Source organism: Sinocyclocheilus anshuiensis, unplaced genomic scaffold (genome assembly GCF_001515605.1).
Source record: "Sinocyclocheilus anshuiensis isolate Anshui unplaced genomic scaffold, SAMN03320099.WGS_v1.1 scaffold475, whole genome shotgun sequence".
NCBI lineage: Eukaryota > Metazoa > Chordata > Actinopteri > Cypriniformes > Cyprinidae > Sinocyclocheilus > Sinocyclocheilus anshuiensis.
This window is the reverse complement of record NW_015549650.1, coordinates 1359183-1366772: the sequence shown is the minus strand read 5'-3', so window position 1 is coordinate 1366772 and position 7590 is coordinate 1359183. Positions and strand designations below refer to the sequence as shown.

The following is a 7590-nucleotide window of genomic DNA, read 5'->3' as shown; positions in this document are numbered from 1 at the left end:
AGTGAATAAATTCTGAATACATTTTTAGTGAATAAATTCTGATTCCAAAGGGGAAAAAACAGACTCCTTTTGAGACAATTATTTTAAGTTATTTTAACTTAAAAATTCATTTAAATTATAATATAAATACAATATTTGTTCTGAATAAAAGCATGGATAAACACGTGACATATATTACGAACTAATCTTTTTATTTACTGATATTATTATTATTATTATTATTATTATTATTATTATTTATTATTATGTACTTAGGCATTTTTACTTTTCTGGCATGCCTGGCATCCTCCAATACACATCCATAATGCACTGCTTTACTCAATCAAAGCCCAAAGGACTTCATTGTAAGGTAATCTTCAGGTTTCACTTACAGGGTGGGTTTTCATTATTTATTTATTTTATTTTCAGTTTTGTCATTTTAATGACTTTTCTTATGCACCTGCGAATTGTTTTAAGTATATATATATATATAACGAAATGCCAAGGACCAGTCAGGAACGCGTATTCATCTAAATGTACAAAAAAAATGGCGGAGATGTAGGAGAGCATTCTTACCTGAATACCCAAACATTTTCTGGATTTAAACCAAATGTCGCTCAGGTTTTGTAACTAGTTCAACCAAGTTATGAATACTGGAGCTGTATTGTTTATATTAGTTAAAATAAGTCATGACCGACACGAGAAACCTGGGTGTGCGCCATATATCAGATTCGAGAGAAAGTCAGAGCAGGACTTCCGAAGTTATTACACAGAATAAAATGAAAACAAAGAGACGAATGATCGGACTCAAACAGTCCCAGTCTTCGTCTTATCCCACTTCATGCCACTTTCACAAAAGTAATACGGTTGTAAGTCACAGCACAACGCGTGTCAACAATCGCAAAGCAGATGTATGTATGTTTCTCCTTAGAAAGCAGCACTAAAGTACTGCCGCAGTGTCGTGGTGGTAGTACCATTGTACTGAATGATTATCACATCCATGTATAATGTTATTTACGGGACACTCCCAGGTACTTCAAAGATGATTCTACAGTGGAACATGTCCAAAGACCCACGGTATTTCTTCGTAGTGTCGACATGAAATGTTATTTTCCCCATACTAACCGTAGTGTTGTCATTATTATCTTAATTCTCAGATTTTAAAACCCCAAAACGCCGACCAAGAATCAGATTCAACGGTTGTTACAGTGGAGATTCGCCTAATGAGACTGAATCCCCGCAAGACATCATCTGGGATACCAACTCACCCACTCAAAATTTGAATGGCAAGTGTGGTCATAAAACTTAAAGTAGTCTGTATTTATATCCTCTTAAACAATTGTACTGATTAGGGTTTGTGGTTTGGTGGTGTAAGAAAACCTATTATTTTTTTCTTTCATGTATTAGTTTGATTTAAGACACGTCCAACTCTATATTTTTATATTATTCCATATTTCCTTGTCTAATGTAAAACTATTGTACATTTATCGTGGTATAAACTATAAATTTAAAAACTAAAAACAGATAAATTTGTAAGCTGATTGTCATGTTTTATTTTGTATCATAACGCCTTTTACAGATGAATATAACTTTTGTATTTCATATACATTTGTAACCATTCACAGGACAAGGAGATGCGAGGGTCATTGAGATATCAGAGATTGTCAGTAGGATTGCACCAAAAGTAAGTATTAAACTAAGTCAAATATAGAAAGTAAAATGGAAATTATGGGTGTCGCGGTAAATGTAATCTAACAGTCATACTATGTTTAAGGTTAAGGCGGCAAATGAAGGGGACTCAGTGCTCCAGTGGATTGGAGACGGAGTCAGGAGGATCTCAGCACGGTATGAATCCTCTAATCAGTAACATGCCGGATACTAGAAACATGCTGTAAACGTCATACATAAAATGACATGTAACTGTACGACACAGGGAATAGATTAGGGGCACATTTTATATGATACATTTCTAGCATACCAACCATCTCTTCACCATCTTTTTCCCCATTACACCACTGGATCAGTGTTCACCACAGTGACTTTATGAGAAATGTATTGTAGCTTTCAGGATTCTGAAGCCATTGAGGGGAAATTTAAAGCTAAACTCCTGGTCTAATCAATACCCCTGTTGTGGTATATTATTCTGGTCATACCATCCATCTCTAGTACACTGAAAAAAATGGTGTAGGATTTACTTTGAAACATTTTTCTCACTGAAATTGCTAGTAAATGTAAGAAATAATTATATAGAAATGGCAAGTAACATTGAATTAAACACGAAATGTTGAAGTAGAATGACTATAACAGTATTTCCTTGTAAAAGGTTCCATTAATCTTTATTTACAACTTTGAAAATATTTTTCTTTATTTTTCTCAGTGCTTAAAAGCCTTTGAGTCAGTGTCAAAGAACATATTCATAATAACAGAAATCTTTTAAAAATCTACTGTAAAAGCATGTGGGAAGTTTTTAGAAATGTACTTTTTGTATTCATGTTGGTTTCATTGGTTCTGAAAAACTTTTATGCCAATAAAACTTTTATATTGTTGTTGGCTTTATGCCAATATATGTATTCTTAAGCTTTAAAAAGAGTTCAAATCAGTGTACATACGAATTGCATTTTTTATGTATTTTTGAATTATGTTTAAAAAAGTAAGGGCAAGAACTAATGCTAAAAATAGGTGTATATCTGTCAAAGGGGTAAATCTATGGAATAATTGTGATAAGGAATTAAAATGATGTAATTCACTTTGCAAATTTAAGAAAATGTATAAAAACGTGGTGTTAAATAATTATATGACTCATTATCAATAAATTGTGTAAGTATTATTTAACATATTAAGGTAATAGTTGGATTGTGTATTTCTGTAATTATGTATGTTTGAAATTAAGTATTTACATTTTGGGAAATGTATGTAATCTTGTATCTAATCTAGTGAAAAAGTGACGTACATTGGTTAAATATGTATAAAGGGTAGGCTTAATAAGCAAGGCTTCTGCCTACACCTTTTTCAGAAATTGTTAATTTATTTATTTTTTGTGAAAAGTTGTCTGTAAGGACCGAAATAAACAGAATTGATTGACTGACTGAATTAATAGATCCATGCAAGTGACATGTTATTAACCCCTTTGTTTTGGCATACACACTGAAATCACTGTCATAGATTTGTGATTTTCATATTTATGTCATGTTCCCATCTCTTTCCATTAGGCAGAACAATGTTGAGGACCTCATGAAACTTGCCAAGCAGTTTGACATCAATATGACTCGACAGGACAAAGAGAAACAACAGGAGAGCACAGAAAAAAGAAATAAACTCAGTAAGCTACAAAGTGATGGTACAAGCACAACAGAAAGATCAACATCTATCCCAGTCTCGTCAGAATAACTGACCAGCTGCTCATCTCAAGCCCATCAGGAAGAGGCGGAGCTGCAGGCGCTGTTTGACGGTCCCACTCAGCACGTAAGTGGGAGGTTGAGCCCGCCTTCAGTAAACTGCACACCAGAAAGCAAAACTGAACCTGTAGCTCAGGCAGAACTAAAGTCAAGTTCTGCAGCAATCAAGAACACTCCTGTAGATGCACCTAAAGCCACAAAGGTGGACTTTGATGATGACTGGGAAAACGATGATCTTCTGCATGACTCGTTTGTGACTCAGAATGCAGTGCCTTTGAGTGTAGCTCAGAAACCAAGCCCTGCTCAGCCTGAGTCTGTCTCTAGCGAAAGTGATCTTGTGGCCAAGGTTAATCCCTCTGTATCTAAAGGCAGAAGCTTCTGCTTAGAGACTCAACAAAGCACCAGCAAAACCAGCACCTTTACCAAAACACTTCCTGAAGTTAAAACATCTAATCAATGCACTTTTAGGTCGGAGCCGCCTACTTCTGCCCAGAATCATACTACTGAAAAACTGCTAACGACTTCGCCTGTGGACGAAGTAAAGCAGCAAACACATTCATCCCAGAATTCAAGACAAGTTGAGCTCGATAGAATGACCAGAGATTGTGGAGTTTCACGTCAGACGGCTTCTGCTCAGTTTGATGGGGTTTCAGAGGAGGACATGAAGTCTCTGTTTGATTCCGATGCTCTGTGGAATGAAGAAGCCGACGAGGATCTCCTTTGTCAGGCTTGCGATGACGTGGAGAAGTTATCAGCAAGTCAGGAACAGCAAAGACGCAACGAGGAGTACAAAAAATGTGCACATGATAAATCGAGAAGCTTTGCATCTAAAGCACCTTCTTCTTCTGCCGCCATTTGTGCTCAGACCATGGGCATCAACAATAAGGGCCAACCACAAGAACCCACAAAGTCCACACTCATCTTTGCCCGCTCTAATTCAGTACCGTGTCTTAGTGCTCAGCATTATGGGCATACACAAGGCAAAAGTCCCTTAGGACCCAGGCTTGGTTCTGTCAGAGCCACCTCACAGACTGTTAGGCTACACAGCGCAACAGTAGGAAATGCTTCTAACACCCACCATTACACCTTCAAAAGACATCTGTCTGACTCCATGACGCTAACCAACAAAGGTAAGCTTTGTACACTGTGGCGCCTGCAGAACATTAGCTCTGAAATTGCATCATCGAATACTCCTACATTAGATGACTGTAATCTGCAAGTTTGTTTAACCTGTTAAAGGAATAGTTCAAACATAAGTGAAAATTGTGTCATCGTTTACTCACCCTTATGTTGTTCCAAACCCCTATGACTTTCTTTCTTCCGTGGAACACGGGGGAATGTTTTCAGGAATATTCACAACGCTCTTTTCAGTTCAGCGGAAGCACACCAGACTTTTTTTCTCCTTACCAAAAATACATAAAAAGCACCATAAAATGATCGTAACTGTCGTCCAGTAGACTTGAGTGTCACAGTCTTCAGCGGGTGTGCCCAGGAGGGCCACCAGATGACTGTGTTCTGTGAGCACATGGCTTGTGTTGTGTTTGTCTGTTGCCATGTGCTCTCTCCTGTCTATTGTCTTGCCCCTCCCATCTTGTTACCTCGTTATAGTTTAAGTTGCTCCACCTGTGTCTCCCTCGTTAGCCTCCTCGTTTGGTTCCTATTTATTCTCCTTGTGTCTGTCATCCTGTGCTGATCCGTCATTTCTCATTGTGTGTGTTATATGTCTGCATGGAGTGCAGTTTTGAGCCTGCCTGTCTGTTTTTCCCCCTCAGGGTGGTTTGAGTTGCCGAAGAGGTTGCAGCGCCCCCAGAGGCGGCCGATAAAGCTGCAGTGCCCCCGGTGGTGGCCGAAGGGGTTGCAGCGCCCCCAGAGGTGGCAGACGAAGCTGCAGTGCCACCCTCTCGGAAACAGAGGAGGAAGAGGAAGAAGGCTTCTTCCGTCATTCAAGGCCGGGAGGCCTCCCTAGAGCCTGTTGCCCTGCCGGCGCCGCCCAAGCTCCTTGCCCTGCCGGCGCCACCCAAGTTCCTTGCCCTGCCGGCGCCGCCCAAGCTCAAGCTTCACGCCCTGCCAGCTCCGCCCAAGCTCAAGCCTCACGCCCTGTCGGCTCCGCTCAAGCCTCACGCCCTGCTGGCTCCGCCCAAGCTCAAGCCTCATGCCCTGTCGGCTCCGCTCAAGCTTCATGCCCTGTCGGCTCCACTTAAGTTCCGCTCTCTGTCAGCTCTACCCCAGCTGCTTGCCCTGCCGGCTCCCTTCTTGAGGCAGGCTCCGCTCTTGCTGCCTGCCAGGCTGCTGGCCCCGCCCAGGCCTCCTGCCCTGCCGGCCCCGCCCTGGCACCCTGGCCTCCTGCCCGGCCGGCCCCACCCTGGAACCCTGGGTTACCTCTATCCCCAGGGCCTCTTCCACTACACAGGCCTGGCCCACCATCCCTCCCCCTGATCCACCTCCGTTCCGCCTCCCTCCGGGATTGCTCTTGGTGGAGCGTCTGGAATCCGCTCCTTAAGGGGGGGGTTCTGTCACAGTCTTCAGCAGGTGTGCCCAGGAGGGCCATCAGATGACTCTGTTCTGTGAGCACATGGCTTGTGTTGTGTTTGTCTGTTGCCATGTGCTCTCTCCTGTCTATTGTCTTGCCCCTCCCATCTTGTTACCTCGTTATAGTTTAAGTTGCTCCACCTGTGTCTCCCTCGTTAGCCTCCTCGTTTGGTTCCTATTTATTCTCCTTGTGTCTGTCATCCTGTGCTGATCCGTCATTTCTCATTGTGTGTGTTATATGTCTGCATGGAGTGCAGTTTTGAGCCTGCCTGTCTGTTTTTCCCCCTCGGGGTGGTTTGAGTTTGATTTTTGTTTCATTTTCATTATTAAAATAAATAACCATTTCTCCTGCAATTGAGTCCTCGCTTCATCTCCCCGCATGCACCGTGACACTTGAGCACTATATTCCAAGTCTTTAGAAGCCATTTGTGTGATGAACAAATTCAAGCAGTGCTAATCATGACAACAAAATGATGAAATGATGATTAAAATGTTAGTTTATTTAGTTTTTTTATTTTATTTTATTTATTTATTTATTTTTTAATGGAGAACAAAGACAATTGTGCATCGTGATGATCATGATGATTATTTTAATTATTTAATCATGATGATTGATTTAATTCAATTATTTTTTTTTTTTCAAAATTATTATTATTTTTCAATTTTCATTTTAATCATTTTAATAAAATGTTAATTTACATCATAAAAAGCATATCTAATTAATCAAAATTATGAAATAATTAAACATCAATTTATTCAAATGTATCACATTATTAGGGACCTATGAAATCTGTTTTATTCTTCCAAAATTTGGTGTTTTTCATTTTATTTTTCTGGATTTTATTTTAATGGTTTAATAAAATGTAAATAATAAAAAACATGTTGAATCAGTGTAGTTCATAAAACAGTAACAAATTAATAATATACAATAATAATAGTACCCTGTGAACTGTTTTATTTTTTCCAGAAATGCTGTCTCTTGTTTTGATTTTTTTTCTGATTTTTTTTTTATTTAATACAAATTTAATACAGACTTCATATTTATCTTCATATTTCATCTTTTGCACTTTAATATTCACAGACGCTAGCACATTTCATAATTTGATTAATTGAACAGTCCTACTTTTCATCCTAAATTTGCCAAATTCTGTGACATTTTTCCTTTATACTGTATTTTATTTTATTTTTTTAACTGGATTCCACAATTCTGTCTGCTTTTTCTGCATCATACGAATCATATAACCCTATAAAAGATAAGATATAAAATATATAAAATTGGTGGAGGCAATAGTGTTACAATTACTACAATTACAATAGTGTACTCGTCATAGTGTTATTTTTAGGAGATCTCATTTTCACAAAAAGGAATTGTTTTTACATTTTTTTGTTGAATGCTGATGCTTGTTTAAATTAATATATAAAATGTTTGAATATTTGGTTTAATGTTGCACTTTCTCATTGAATAAATAGGACGACATTTTAGTCTCAGTAAAATTGACCAAAATTAATTAGTATTACAGTATGAAATTTGACTCAATTTAAAGGATATTTTTGTCAAAAGACAAAAACTATGACTAAAACAAAACAATGTTCCCTTTCAGTCGGTCACTCTCGACGTCACGTCAGATGACCGACGAATTGGGATCTCGCTTAGAGAGACCAATCTACTTCGAGTGTAAACTAAACG

At 38.7% G+C, this 7590-nt stretch overlaps 1 pseudogene; it reads left to right on the top strand.

Annotated features, from left to right (window-relative positions):
- The first annotated feature begins 668 nt into the window (after nucleotides 1-668).
- Nucleotides 669-7590, top strand: part of LOC107660238 (ewing's tumor-associated antigen 1 homolog) — an 8455-nt pseudogene continuing 1533 nt past the window's right edge.